The sequence below is a fragment of the Chiroxiphia lanceolata genome, chromosome 3, assembly GCF_009829145.1.
Source record: "Chiroxiphia lanceolata isolate bChiLan1 chromosome 3, bChiLan1.pri, whole genome shotgun sequence".
Classification (NCBI taxonomy): Eukaryota; Metazoa; Chordata; class Aves; order Passeriformes; family Pipridae; genus Chiroxiphia; species Chiroxiphia lanceolata.
In genome coordinates this window covers 68,017,371-68,033,910 of record NC_045639.1, presented here as the reverse complement: position 1 = coordinate 68,033,910, position 16,540 = coordinate 68,017,371, and the positions used below count along the sequence as shown (strand labels likewise).

Below are 16,540 nucleotides of genomic sequence, written 5' to 3'. Positions count from 1 at the left end.
GACCAGCTCCCCCTACATCCCTTCTAAAATTCATCTGCTATTTAGCTGCAAAATGTGACCAGTATTTTCTTCCCCAAATCTGTAGCAGATATAAAATTTAGCACCCACTGGAAGAACAACTGAAACTCCTGTGATTTCTTTTATAGGTCTCCGATACTATATACTTTCAAAATTCATTTTGAATACCTATTACACCAAGTAACAAATGGGTACTATATAGCTGTTGATAGTTGATACAAACATAAGAAATTCTGAGGTCTAAGATGAAAGATCACCAGAGTAATTTTAAATTTGACTTTTCTGTCAATTAAATAGGCTCATTCTGATTACTGAGGAATACACTAACACTGAAGATCTTTTGCCATGATAGAGAACCTTACCATTATCATTTCCCCATCGTATAGAGGCACAGATGGGATGGAAAGAGGGTTGAAGCATCTTGTCTGAGGTCATCCATCAGACCAATGACCAAGAGATCAGAGAGCCAGCCATTGTTTCTACTGGATCTGTGAGAAAATCCCACTAACTCAAGAGCTGAAAGATCACTAGGGAGAGCTGAGGGAAGTGATGGATATGTGGAGCTGGGTGTAGAAGATAGAGAGAGACTAGAATTGCCTTTTTAAAGCTTGCAGCTCTATTGGATTAAGCACAACATGACAGACTGTGTTTCAGCTCTGACTGTTCTAGTTTAGCGGTACAGTCTAGCAGAGATAATACTAGGCAGGATTTCAGTGGCCTTGGGGTGAAAATAGATTGTTCTAAACCTCCTGTAACAGAGCCTAACACTGTCTCCCAGAGACCACACCATTGAAGCGCAGCATACGTTTAAGTGGACAGTCAGAGTTCAAACATATGCAGTCATGCTGGTATTTCACAAAGGACTCCATTTGGAATGAAAAAGAACATGAGGATAGGGCCATGGGAATTTTTCACCATCTGTGATAATAACTCAGAAAAAGCTTGGCATGCAATCTGCAAAAGAAAATTCTCTTTTGGGGATGTGATTCCAGCATTTACTTCCAGGATTCAAGTATTATATGTTTTTTAATGCCTTATGATCATTCACAGAGGTAGATGATTTCTGTGCATGGCACAACTCTTTGCATGAGCTGTTGATTGGTGTAAAATATTCAGCACAATGTATTTTGGCCCAATACTCTCAAATGACCATACTTAGGCTGATTTCCAATACGATACTCTACTATAGGTTGTCTGGTTCTTTCACATCATGTTTTCTGAAATGAGAGATTACAGGCTGATGCGACACAAAAAATTTTACATCAATTGATTTTTTGAGTATTTTTCTTTACACCTGTTTATATGCACAAAAGTTGAATAATTGTTAAGTAACAAATCTGTGCAGGTACACATGAATTAAGATTACCAAAATTCATCACATTGTTAAAAATCCCAGAAATTGCCATTAGGAACAGGGATATTACCAGACTAAGCCAAACTGACATGTTGCCTAGGTAGTGGTTCTCTTTCTGCAGTCAGGGTAGGGCTGTGCAGGTTGGAAAGTTCAGTGCAAGCAGCTGCCACCACCCCAAGCAGTGTCCAAACTGTCCAATAAAACCTGCCTCTGGTACCTCCTGCTCCCTGATGCCACTGCCCCATCATAGGGTCTGCCTGACACTGTGCTAACTCTGCTGCCTCCAGGCATGCAGGGTCAGGACTATTTCCTCTGGATTCCAGTCTGCTGGCACTTTCCTTCTCCCTACTTCTCCTTGTCCCTGAAAATGAATGGAACAAAATGAGTAAGAAACAACATAGTGAAATATAACCAAAGTGTACAGTTGTAGAAGAACCTGCTTAATGAGGAAGTTAGTCCCTAACTCTCTCAATCAATGACTGGGTTGTGCTCAGGATATGGTACTTTTCTGCTTACACAGTTTAAAATTCTATTGTCAAATTTAATCCTATTCAGTTCATGTCCTCAATCATTTCTTTGGCAGCAAGATCCATTCACTAATCATTTATTCCTGAGTTGGTTTGGGCTTGCAACACACTAGTTATTAATCAGATTGGGTTCTGTATTCATTAATGGTGAAATGCAACTGAAAAAACATCCCCCATCTCAACCAGCCTAATTCCAGTAAAATGTGAATGTGGATTGAAATGAAACCCCCATGGTGCTGAGCAATTCTGGCCTCAGTGGGAACATCAGAGAACCCAGGACAAAATCCTGCTCATGACTCATTCTCTGTTTTGGCTTTGTCTGAAGTGCAGAATTGCAACAACTCCTATCCTGAGATCATAGGACAAGCAAGATACAACTAGAAGAAAAGTATTTGGGGAACATCCTTTCTTTACAATCATTAAACAAATCTATCTTTCAAATTTTTGCAGTTGACTACAGTACATTATATTGGCTCATTAGAGCAGGAAGTTAGAAACAGGAGCACTTTGTGTGAAGCCATGGGCACTTTAAGGTTTAGGCAACACTGAACATTTGAGTTTTGTTGGCCTGGGTGTCTGGCTCTCATCACTGATGTCTGCCACTTGTTCCTCTCAAGCCAGGCTGGCACAGCACCCTTTCACAGCACTGTGCTACCTCCCTGTTTTGTGGCCCTGCATGTCAGGGTCAGCCTCAGGTACCAACAATCTCTGCTTGGCACAGAGCGCCCTGGAGCAGGAGAAATAGTGCTGACCCTTGCTGCCCACAGGTGTGCACTTCTGGTATTTCCCTCCTCTTCCACTTGTGAGCAGCTGGTCCTCCAGTGAGATATTGCAACCTTGTGCATGGAAAAGGCAGATAGGAGAGATTTGCCTTGAAAAGCCAAGCAAGCATCTGCCTATTATATTTAAATACTGGTACAGATGCATGATGGTAAGCAGGTCTACATGAGTGTTACAGGTAAGGACATAAATAGGTAACCAGATACAAAGGCACAAATGAATGTTATGTATCCTATGTCTGCTGTGATATCTATGTCCTTTGTTATCAAGTAAAATGTACGAAGCAAAATAAGGATAACAAACATTCCAGCATAATTACCCAGCAATGGAAACATCTACAAGGGGAACATATTGGGGTAATTTTAACATGCTTTTATTCAGAAAGATAGTTTTTTAAAAGACACACAATTACCTGCAGTCTATATGGGTTTGGAAAATTAAAAGTCTGATGCTGATGAACAGGTCTCTGTAGAGTAGTGACAGAATTGCAATGGCGTCTCTTCAGAGTCCAGGAGCTAACAACAGTAGCTTTATTTCTTTTATGCTTCTCAGGTGTAAGAGATTAGGAGAACAATTTTCTTGCCACAAAGAGTACTAAGAATTACTGAGCACAATATTACATCTTTATGCTGCTAAAAAATATTTTAAATAGCCCTCTGGAGATACAATTTAAGGGAGATGGATTTTCTACTAAAAGGTGCACATACTTGCAAATACATAAGCATTTCTCCCTGTATATCCATAGCAGTGACACACACAACCACACATGTCACTGTATGCACAATTTCTTCATGTTAAAGGCTGATATTTCACCATATGATAACACTACAAAGCAGAATGCACATGTTAAGATGTTAAAGCCGTGGGGTACCATTGCTATTGTGGTATCCCTCACTACAATTGGATTGTCAAATTAAGCAGTCCATAGCCTGTTCTGTAGCCTGCTCTCCGACCTTAAAACAATTTGCACCCAGAAGGCTAAATACTCTTTAAATTGGAGTGACCACAACTGTTTTGCTCACAGCCTCCTGAATAGTACTGGATCATTGGGTTAGGAAATTCTAGGTGGCATGAAGCAAAGTGCACATCAGGGAGCATGCTATCTATTAGTGAACAATCTCAGGATAGTGTTTTAGCCTCTGCCTTACTGTCTTACTGGTGTGGGTGCAGCCCTCTGTATTTCTGATCCTGAGGCTGTTCTGCTCCATACAGCCTGGTGTTCCGCTGGTGCTGCCTGTTCTCAGGATAGCTCTGTTTTCATGCCTTGCAAGGCTTCCTTGCAAGGCTAGGATGCATCAAATCTGTTTGCCCCATCCAGAAGATTGCTTTTCTTTCCCCAAAAAAGCTACTCTTAGTGAGGAATGCTGGGGGTGTGCAGATCCTGGGAGAAGGAAAAACAGTGTACTGAAATAGGAAAGCTAATATATTGGAGATAAACATTCCCACAATCATATTGTGCTAAAGAACTTCCAGTGAGCTAAACATCTTGGACCTTTACTGAGATCAGATTATCTAGGGACTGGGACAGGTGGGAGGAAGAAAAAGAAATGGGCTTTTCATCCACAGCTCCACTCATTTCCTGCCTGAAGAAGTTATACAATGATTACCTGGTACTACAACATTCTTATCACTTTTTGGCATTGATTCAGTGAAAGACTCGTGTTACCTGACACTAACTTTTACGTAGATGGTTACTTGGTGTAGGGGCACCGGGTATTTATATTCATCATCTAAGCATAAATATACATAAACCAGATCCTTTGAAAAAACAAGCCTATGATTTTGCAGTATTACTGCTCCACAAAATATAATTTCTCCTGTCTTTAACAGGTGTAGGAACAAACTAGTTGAGGATCATCAAATATATTTCTGTAGGAAATAAATTTGTGAAAGTCAAGGATAATTTTAGTTGAGTTATTGAGTCATACTCTAGGAAGGAAAGATTGAAGTCATGTGTTAGCTTGTGTTTCTCTCATGCACTTTTTGGCGAAGTCTCCAGTCTACTTTTGAAAAGCTCTTAACAGGAGATTTGCCCAGGTGTTCCTGAGGAAGATGCAGTTGTGTGACAATTACCTGTTGTTATCAATTTCTTGCCACAGTCTCAATCCAGACATGGATATTTTTAAAAGTAAGGTGCATGTAAAACAGCTGTTTTGTCTTGTATACCCTAGTTCTTATAAAACTACTGTTGTATCTGCAATTGTTACTGTTCATGCAGCCACTGCCCACTCCAGGCAAAGATTTTTTTTTGTCATCAATATTTTGATTAGCTATTTACAGGATTCTGTGAATGTAGACTTGTAGAAAATATAGAATCACAGAATCATAGAGGTACAGAATCATTTACGTTGGAAAAGACTTAAAATCATGGAGTTCCAATGTTAACCCAGCACTGTCAAGTCCACCACTAAATCATGTCTCTAAGTGTCATGTCTACACATCTTTTATATACCTCTGGGGATGGTGACTCAGCTAGGTCTCTGGGCAGCCTGTTCCAATGCTTGACAACCCTCTACATGAAGGAATTTCCCTAATGTCCGATCTAACTGGCAAAACTTGAGGTCATTTTCTGTTGTCCTAAAATGATATGGTCCTTGTCTGTAGAATGATAGAAATGAGGCACCATTCCCTTCATACTGACAGTAAACCTCGCAACCTGATATCATTATCCTGAAGTTACCAAACTATCAGATATACATAGAAGGGTGCTGCCAGCACTGTCACAGCAGGAATTCTGATTTCTCTCAACAGCCTTTGCCAAGAGCAGAGCGTGTGTATGGGAAGCAACAGAAGCTCTACCAGCAGCACCCTGTGCTCTGTAGTTTCCTACTTTGATTTTTCCTTGGTGCACAAGGGTGCCACTTTCTTTTGCCTGTGACAAGGAAAACAACTCCTCCAAACAGGCTTACTATGCTATTTTTACACAATAGTGCCTGCAACTTTTATTTTCCCCTAAGCTCCTGAAATTGCAACTGGTGCCAGAATTTGGAAATTTGCTCTAAACATATTATGTATCCAGTTTCTACCGTCCTTCTTTCTTTAAGGTACTGTCGCACTCAGTGAGAGCAAATGATCCCACATCCCTCTATTGCTAGGATCTCAGTGAGTCCCAGGCTGTCATTGCCTTGCAGCCCAACTTAAAGGCAGATGGAACAGGCACGTTCACATCAGCAAGTGCAGAATTTAGCCCACAGCTTTGAATTTTCAGAAGACAGATGTTTTCTAGGAAAGATATTTGGATAAATTAGTGTGTGGTGGGAGGGTGAGATTAGAATTTGTAATGTATCAGATTCTCAGATTTTCCTCCGTGAAAACTAGGGAGGTCATGATGGACTTCATATATGTACATATATACACAAATATATATGAAGAAAGATCTGTATATATTTTAAAATATTTGCCTAAAAATTATGTTTGCTTCTATTGAATTCTGGAGACACATCATTTCTATTTCATGTCAAGATCTGTTACAAAAATATCATGTAATGCAGATATATAATAATATTTTTTAGCAGATAGCAGTACTTAGAAACAAGAAAATACTCCTAAATTTAGTTTTAAGTGACTTCAATATGTGCTACTTTCTTCTTAATCTCTCATGTCATTTAAAATGCTACATCTTTAAAATATATATCTTACTAGAAAGTAACGTAGCAGAATTAGCTTCTGCTAACCCAATGACAAGACAGGTATTTGTTTTCTACTATCAGTCTTCAGGTTCATACTTACTGCTCACCTTTTATCTTCTGCCTCCCTCCCCGTAACTATTTTCCCCTGTACTTTCTGACACAACATGTGCTTACACTAATTGAACATCTAAATCACAGTAAAAAATTTATATGTTGTAGGTTCTACCTTCAAAAATGCTAAATATGACTAGTTGAAATGACAAAAGATGTGGAGACAAGGGAGAAAAAAAGTATCTTAATAACAGAGCAAGGAAACCTTTTCCTGATCTGATAGAATTGTGACCATTTGGATAGAACAGATTCTTTGGATAAAATATAGCTAAAGAAATAAGGTCTTTTTCTCAAAAATTTAGCAGAAAAAATATTCTATAAGGTATAGCTCCATTTGAATCACACCTGTTGCTCTTACAAGCATAAAATTTCTGTTTCAGCAAGCGTTGATTTTTCTTCTCTATCTCACCTTCATCTTTTTATGGTGCATTTGATAATATTCAGTGATTACATTTTTTTATAAAACCTCATTTCCTAGATCCATGAGTATAAAGAGGAGAAACAGAATGGAAAAAACCCCACCCAATGTGTCAGCAGCCAATTAACCAGCTTTAATGGCTGTGGAAAATCGCTTGCAAACATTATTGATGTGTTGCCCAAAAGGTAAGTTCAAAGCTGTTAGAAAGTCAATTTTTTTCAATATTTTTAAGCAATGTCATGATTTTTGAGGCCTAACTAGATATTCTGGCTGACCATGCTGAGTCCAAGCAAATCCAGCGAGAGAAGGCAGCTACTGAGCAGGGTAGGACTGTGAAAGGCTTGTGGTGGTGCTTTTGAGGGCATAAGAGAAGGATTTAAAACCTTTTCCTTGGCCCTGGTGCCCAAGGGTATGTCTCCAGTGCACATCTGAGAGACCACAGGACAGGTGAGACAGAGCAATCCATTGGAAGGCACCCCACAAAAGACAAACCTGCAAAGCAGTGGGATCATGATGATGCGAAGCAACAACACTTTGGGCAACATCAGTCAGCTTGATGCCACTGGCTTAGTTGATTAATCTTTTGAGGATGACTGAGGGAAATATAAGCTCCCTTTTAGTTCTCTGTTGACAGATCTGGAGTTAAATTTAAAATAAATTTAAATTAAATAAATTGGTAATAGCACCTGACATCATCAGCTTGTTAATGAAAGTTCTATCCTCTGGCACCAGTATTATCTTTGACTATTACATATTCTGGCTGAAAAAAAAAAGTACAGAGCTGTATAAAATAAGATAAAAAGGAGAATAACACAATAGGATGTACATTAGCAGAGAAGGATGGTCATTGAATTTAAGATACTTCATTAGGACTCAAGACATCCAAGTCTAGTTTCCCCTTTGCTTAATGTCTGTTTACTGATGGGGAAGTGATTTAGTATATCTGTGCCCCAGCACCATATCTTAAAATATTTCCTTTCTCTATTTTATCTAATTACATTCAAACTATTCAAGTTAGGGGCTTTTTCTAGCTATGCACAGTGATTAACATGAAAAGATGTGTTATACTGAGTGCATTGGCTACATAGGCACTAGTAAATTAAATACTGATACCTATATCTTTAATAATATTTGCCTCTAATAGTGTTCACATATGCCTTTAAATGATGCTTAACATAAAACAATATTGCCACAGTCTACATAAGTCATATATAAGATGAAATATTGTCATAAGGTTGTATAGTATACTCATACCTTTTTGTGCATTGCATATAATTACATATTATATATATGTATAAAATTGTGTATTAAATTAAGAATATGGAACAATGCACCTTACATATACCTCTTTTTTCCTGGCTCAAGGTGCAGAACTAGCTGTCTAGCCCTTACACTTTTAAGTTTTGTAAGAAGTAACAGTTTATCTCATTCCAGAATGTAAGCCAGGATAATTAACTGCAAGTTATTAATTCTACATATGTTATTCTCATTTGTATTGTTTGTTTAGAATTGTATTTCACCTTTTAATATTTATTAATCTAGTGAAAAAATTCCTTTCACTAAGATAGTGCTGGACATAAAAGGAATATGTTTCTCCTTTTGTTAAATTAGGCTTGATTTACACACAATTACAAGAATTCTCTCTCTGATATAAATAAACCCACAGTGGTTGCTAGGAAGATATTGTTGGAGCTCCACATCGAACTTTGTGCAGTCATTTGGGGAAAGAATTGAAGTGATTTTCTGCCCCCTAAAAGCAGCTTCTGATACTTCTCCTACTTCTGGAAAAGACTGTGTAGTGGTACGGATTTGATTAGGTCATCTCTTTTCTTTTGAGTCAGGGACAGCGACAATAATTAATGACTAATCACTTCAGGTTACTGTTTTTTACACTGAGGCTATTACAGAACCAATTAAAAAAGTCATACGAAGAACTATATAGATGTGATTAGGTTATAATGCTAATGTAGGGAATTGTGTATAGATAATTATTCTGCAGTACAGATAATTTCAACAAAGACTAATCAGAAGACATATAAAACACCTAAAAATCACAATTTTGTCTGAATTCCTTTTAAATGTCATTTAAAAAGCTGCAGGTATATTGTGACTTTTTAAACAAATATGCTGGGCTCTTTTTTTTCTTGCCTTTCACAGCCTTGTCATGTAGCTTTCATAGAAGCTCAGTTCACACTACATTTCTACATTAATCACAGCTGGGGTGTAATTCAAAGCAGCTCTGGACCTTCTCTAAATTCCACCACCCAGTTTTCTAAGGACTAATCTGGAACTGCAGACACCACAGCACAGACCATAGCTCACCTGATGGAGGAAATCACACCTCTGCATCAGGAGCTGCTGAATGAGACTTGGAGACCAGCAATAATGACACACTAGAAGCAAAAGGGAAAATGGCAGACTGTAAATTGAGGTAGTGCTACGCCACCCTTTGTGTTTGATTTCTAGGAATGGAGGGAAGGCTGGAACAAACTTATTTATATTGTTCTTATCAAATATGGCCACTGTGCTAACATCACATTTTGAAATGCAGAAGAAAAGTGCTTGTCATGTGTATGTGACTCCTCTTGACCTCCTGCATCATATCTCCTTCTCCCCTCCCTTGTCATCTCTCCTGAGTCCTCTCCTCTGCAGCTGTGCTCAGAATAGGTTCTGCATCTCCCTGCCAGCAACTCGTATCTTATCTCCAAACATATGACTCAGTACGACATCTTCTCTTTTTCATTATTTATATCATGTGCCCTACGCAAAGTTGTGTTACTCAGTTCAGAAAAACCCCGTTGCAATTCAATCCACATCAAAGCAGCCAGTTTGTCAGCTTCTCCATCACCTAAAAGCTCTATATTCACTGCCTGACCTCCCTGAGCATATCTGCTACTTTCCTGCCTTCTGCCACATAAAAAACCCCAACACTGCTGCCATGCTCCTTGCAAGGAATTGACTGATTTGATATATAAATTGTCTGTCTTCCCTTTTTTCAGTGTCTGTTGACTATTTAGCTGTCTTCTCTTAGTGTGCTTGTTCCTCAGGGCAGAAACACTGCTCAGAAATCATTTAGCTTTAGAAGTGCTTAAGTAATGATTACTAACTTCATTGTGTGCCTGCACAAGGCAACATCTATAGTTTCTACTTGATTCCAAAATGCATTTTTAGATAAGTTCTTAAAATGTTTCAAATAACAACATTTTCAGAGCAAATGATGTCCTGTACATGAAATAAAACCTTTGAAATAAAACCTTTTAAGAACTGCTTCTTGGGATCCGTTAATCAACGGACATGTCCTATATAAGGACAATTTTAAACATTCTTAGCATCAGCCAAGCCCCTGTGAGCTCAACAATGCTGCCACATCCTGCTTCTTGAAGTGTCCAACTGGAAATCCTTTTCTGGATGAGCACAAGCTGTAGTCTGAATGGCTTCTGAGAGAGAAACGAGTTGCAGGATGAAATACAGTAGCAACCTAATAAACGCATAGAAAATTGCAGTCTTCTATCTTCCTAAGGTCATCTAAAAAGATAAATTCTAAATGTAATTAAGCCTTGATTTAACCCATTTCATGGACTTTATCTTTCAGTAATTTTTTCGGTCTTAATTAGTATTTAGCATTTATGCAAGTCTGTGTGATTTAAGATGCTGAATGATATATGAGTTCAACAGAGTCCTCAGCTGAAGGACAAGTATTTTAGTGAATGCGAGACCTGACCCAAAGGCTATTTGCAGCAGTTTGTCATTTAGTACAGGGAAGGTTAGGTAGGTTACAGTGATATATGATCTTTCGTGTTCCGAACCTAACAGCAAAGTTGAGCTGCTCCTATGACTTTCATTAACTGTATGCAGCTCTTTTCATATACACACTGAAGACGTGACAACCTTTCTCCCCGTGGCTGAAAGAAAAGTGAAAACTTCTGATAGGTTTGGTCAGTCCATCAAAACTCCATGCTCAGTCCACGTAAGCCTGAATGCAAATTTTTGCTGAGTTTATTTTGCACTCATTCGTATACCAAGGGGGAGAGAGGGGAAGTCTTGGCGATTGCTCCATGTGGAGCCCTGCCAGCATGCTACACTAAACAGTCACCCTGGTATAGAAGCAGCCCAGGGAATGTCAGTGCAAAACAGCACCTGCAAGTGTTCTGCAAATGGCAAGGGGCTATGGAGGGGATGCAGAAAGGATGTAAATGGGAAAAATGCGAGAAAAATAGCTAGGAGCCATGGGCAGGCAAGACACATAGGCAAGCTTTTGTGCTTAAGGGGACAAGTTAGTGGAACAATTCTTCTCTTCCTTTCATTTATACATAAGAATTGGAGCTGTTAAAATTTCACAGAATGAGAAATGGGCATTTTTTCTAAACAAACAGTATTTTGAAAAATATTGCTTTTTTTTTGCATTGTTTGTCATTTTTCTCTTCAACATTTTTCACCAGAAGACTAACAAAAAAAAAGAAAGAAAATCTGGAAGATACTTATTTTCCTCTAGCCAGCTGGACAGATACCAACAAAACCAAATAAACAATCATATCAAGAGGCAATTCATAATATAGTTTATAATCACATTTTCATCAATAATGCTCCTGTTTTTACTGAAAATCTTTTCAGTTGAAAAATTTCCAGCAAACTCTAAGCATAACATCGAAGGTCTGATTCTCCCTCTAGGCTGTGAAATATTATATGAAACTCAAGTTGCTTTACATACAACCAAGCTGAATGGACAGCTGGGAGTCTGTTGTGTGCTACTATGTCAGCTTAGGGGTTAATGTATGAAATTTCTCAATAGTGGTAGCTCTTTTTAAAAGTATTCTGATGTATGGTTACAAGACAAACAAATGTTCAGGTACGGATAGCAGAGTAAAAGGAAGCAAATGTATAGTAATCTTTCTTTCTTGAAAGGCAATGTTATAACGCCCCAGAAACAGCTAAAGAGGGAGACCAGTTTTCAGTAAAAAGGAAACCCAGTCCCAAAGGTGGAAAAATTCTAAGAGCTATAAATTATGAAAATCAACAACTTGTTTACAGAAAGTGATATGTGCAAACAAAACTTGTGTACTTGCTTTCCATTCAGTCCACAGAGAGAGTGGATTGTGCCTATCTGTCCCTAGCCTAACTAATGTCCATTTCCATAGCAGGGTTGGAAGGAATTATTGATGAAAAACATAAGGATTCTCCCATCCATACTATAATGCCCTCACCAAGGCAAGACTGAAGGTAGCATCCTGGGAACAAATGGTGAGAGATCCCTTTCTCTCCTACATTAACACACAGGCAGCTGATGCAGTCTGGTATCACCATCAGAACGGATCTGTCTGGTGAAGTTCTGGATGGCATTCACAGGGTAGCAATGTTTGTTTCATTCCAGCAAGTCATGTCAATGGGAGCATGATTCAGGCACAATGTAGAGGGATACATCCCGGTTTATAATCTCTTCCTGTTGCATGACATCAATTTGATTAGGGAACAGTGCTTACAGTCCCTTTAGTCCTGGCTAACCATTTTCTATAATGATTTTACTAAAGTGACTAAAATAAGCTGGTCTTGCTTCTTAGTCCTGTAAGGCTGATTGTCACTAGTTGTGTATGACCTTGCTGCATGCAATCCCTCCTTCGCTCTAAGAGACTGATTCGGTGCCAAGTACAGGATGAGTCAAGAGCATTATGTAGTTGCCTTGACTTCTATAGCTTTGGAAAGCAGATATTCCACATTGCCTTCCACCCCCTCACAACAGACATCTGCATTTCTTCTATATATAGACCAGAAAGAAAGCCTTTGAGGGAAGGAAGCACACTGGCATGGTGAGCAGCTGCAGGAACTTGTGCTGGGAAGCTCCCCTTTGTATCATTGACTACTCCCCATGTCTGCAGGGAGTCCTTGACTGGCTGAACTTTTCTGATGCCAGAGGGGATCGTAGCAGCACTGACTACACCTCTAGTTTTCCATGAGGTTGACACTTGTAGCCAGCAGTAGCCTGAGGGGTATTGCCTTTAATTGTCTTGCATCAACGTAAAGTTTTTGTGTGGTTTGTTTTTTCTTTAATTTTTAGAATTTGTTTAACCTTAAGGTCAAAGTACAGTAGGAAGCATGATTTCTAGCTTCCTTTCCTGGCTGTGCTAATTCAATTATTATTACTCAGGGTATATAATCCCCTGCCTATAAAGAGAGGATAATATTCTTTTCTTTCATACAAGGCAAGCCTAGCTCCTACAAAGACTCTAGCATGTGACTTTTCATGAAAAAAATTCCCTGTGTACCGGACCAGAATCTTAGCCAAGAAAAAACACTGGACAGAGCAACCCGTAGCTGTGGTTATCTGTATTGTTTCATGCAATGTGCCATTCATCATGGCTGGGGACTGCCTGCAATGTTCAGTGCAACAGTGAAGTGTGAGGGTCCTCCCACAGAGTGCTCTGGTGCTGCAAGACGAAGGGGAACCTTCTCCACCTCCACTGCATTCTTCTAGGGGGTCCAAGATGTTTTGTTAAGGGAAAAGCAATTGCATTCATGGAAATCTGGAATATAACTGTGATATGTGTTATTAGATTTCTTGAAGAAAGGTATTGTGCGGAGATTTATAGGACTGCTTTACTGGTCTACCTATGGAAGATTTAAAAAACAACACTTGATTGACAGGGCACTCCTGTGAGAATAGTACCAGTAACCCAAACCAGTGAAAACCACTTTTGAGGTCACTGGAAATGAAAATCTGTCTCTGCTTTACTGTACTAGTCCTCCACACTGCTTTTAACATTCAAGAATTCTCTGAATTTCCTCTACCAATTTGTGACATTTTTACTATTTGCATGATATATTTGTTATTTTTAACCTAAATTTCCAAGACAGCTTTGCTGAGAAAATTCTAGCACAGAGAACAGCTTCATGAAATTAGAATGGCCTTCAGGAAATAACAAATCTACAAGGCATTAAATAATGTATGAAACTTTCAGTTTCAAATTGCCTTTTACAGCAGAGTAATAAGACAGACTATTCGGGGATTTCAGCTACTAAATATTTTTCAAAATTTCAGTAAATCTAAATTATTTCTTTAATTTTGGGATTTTGTTTGGTTTTTTTTTTTCCTTCACCAAAAGAAAGTGAGTTGGTGTTTGCCAGAATAAAAAATACCTTATGTTTTCCAATAGATATAAAAAAAAAGAGTCTAAACTAATCAGAGACATTAACCCAGTGAATTATATTGCAGAGAGAGCATGTGCTATCTAAGGCCTTCTTACGTGCACATGCTAAATGGCACACCTGCATCCATCACACGTGTTGAGCTGCTCTCACTCAACACCTGAGAGTGAAGCCTGGTGTCTCTGTCCTCTCCCATGGCACACAACCCCCCAGAGCATCACAGTCATCCCAGGTGCCACCCAGGCAGTCTGCTGCAGGTGGCTATCCTGTGTGCTGCAGAACAGGAAGAAGTTGTAGTGCTCTAGCATAGACCAGAGATGTCTTCTGAGGAAACACCCTGCCCACCTTCAGGTAAGGGACCTGGTCTATTCTTGGCAAGCACATCTCCAACCCGCTGATGTGGGATTTCACAGTAAGTGGCCCAAGAAGGTGTTGGGGATAAAAGGCTCAATTGGTTTTGTCCTTTCTTTGGTTTTAGGGCATGGGAGCTGGAAGAGTGTGCATCAGGATCCAGAGACCTGAAGGCAGCCCTCGGCAGCTGGGGCAAATGCTGGCGAGGGTAAAACTACCTCAAGTACCACACCTGGCCTGTTGCCAAATGTTGTGCTTACAAAGGAGTTTTCAGCTTTCCCAGACAGCTGTTTTCCAGGGTGCCAACCCTGAAACAAACATTTTATCTCCAGAGAGTTGGATCCCTTGCCTGTAGGGATTTCTCCCTTCACTCCTATCTCTGCCTGGCCAGCTTATTTGTTAATGCTCACTTGTGGAAGGGGTTGAGAGTCATTAGCTCCCTTTGAACTCACTATGAATAAAAATAATTCAGCATCACAAGCCTGAGATGATTTTGAGTGAAATCCTGGCATATTTCAGGCAATAAAATGAATGGGTTGTTATTGGGTCTTTTGTCCAACAGATGCATCATTTTACCACCTGAACAGGACCCTTCTCATTTCTCGCCTCTTTGGGATCATACCCTGCTCAACTAGAAAGGAAGGACTAAAGGTGAGGTAGAAATTGCTGACATTAGTAAAAATTTCCTGACATTTCTCAACAGCATGATATGCTTTTTGTGGCTTCAAACTTTCCTGAATTTTTGAATAAGCAGGCTTGAGATTTGCATTGTGGTGTCTCAGCCTCATTTTTGGGCACAGAAATTTCATAGTCAAAATAATTCAACTGTTTAAGAAAACAAGAAGAGGACCAGTACTGATTGAGCCTCAAAGTAGAATGAAATTGGAAAAAGCATGGGGAAGCTATGATGCAAAGAAAGGGGCAGAAGCATAGAAGCCAACAAGGAAAGCAAATATGAAAGAAATAACTATATAGAGATGCAGAGCATAGGATCTGAATTGTGTGCTAGAATGCTCATAAAATGAAAACAAATGATGTTGTCATTTTAAGAGTGCTATATATGTCTAGGAGTTATTTCATGCAGTCTTTTATCAAACTCATGCAAGGTGACTTGCAGACAAAGAGGTAGGCAATAAGGGAACATTGTCTCATCATCACCTCTTCCTGATTACATTTGAGAGCTTTAAAACATTGTTTCTTTTGCTAGTAAAACATGTCTCTGTTCTCAATCTATTCAGTTTATCAAATCTGTTGAAGTGGGAATGCTCACCTGCTTTTTGAAAGTAAAAATCATTATAGGTGTGCAAACTATTCATTTGATGTCAGCATGGCTACAGACATCTTGGGGACTGCTCCAGCATGCAAACCATCTACAAGGTTTGACAAATTGGTAACAATCACACAGAAGACTGAAAAATTCTGTTCAAAAATTCTTGAAGAGAAATCCTTTTTCCTGACTGAAAAAACTTATGTTAATTTTTTAACTATTTGCCATTGTCGCAAATATTAAACTCAAAGTTTTCATCTGAAACCTCTTATGAAATTTTACTCCACAATTTTATTTTGCCAACTGTCAATAGCAGTTTTTTAGATTAGTATTTTCTCTTAAAATCTCCTTTCCCTTTCCCACTCCCCACTTATGACTATATTTTATGTGTGTTCTACAAATTAAGAGGTGTTTGTACTTATATGGGTAGAGAAAGCTCAGTTCCTTCCCTTATAACAGAGGAAATTCCCCTTGCTTATTGTATTTTACTTACAACGGAGTATTTTCATGACTTAAGTATGATGCTAATAACACCAAGGCTGTGGTTTTCATCCCCATATGGACCAGTAAATTAAGAGCTGAACTCGATGATTCCCTGTGGGTCCTTTCCAACTCAGAATATTCTGTGATTCTGACTTCATCCCTTAGCACAAAAATCCTTTCTTTTAGAATGAAGAAAACTCCTTTTTGTAATACCTAATGGCACTGAGCAAAGTCATTTCACTCAATGTAGGATTTCTAAGAAAGAAAATAATCCAAATATTTACTTTCAAGGAAAAATGTTCTATAAGAACGACAGTGAAAACACCTGTAAAAACACCTGTGAAAGCAGAGTAATTAATTATTGTTAATGTGCTCTATTGTTGTGGGGAGCACACCTACCCATCTATCATAAGAACCTTCCTTCACCTTTCATTGTTTCCGTGTTAGCCAATCATCCTAAAATTA

The 16,540-nt window shown here is 38.9% G+C and overlaps 1 protein-coding gene across 3 annotated transcripts in view; it reads right to left on the bottom strand.

Annotated features, from left to right (window-relative positions):
• The window catches only part of HS3ST5 (heparan sulfate-glucosamine 3-sulfotransferase 5), a 192,508-nt gene that overhangs the window by 32,471 nt on the left and 143,497 nt on the right, over window positions 1-16,540 (bottom strand). The window lies entirely within an intron of this gene.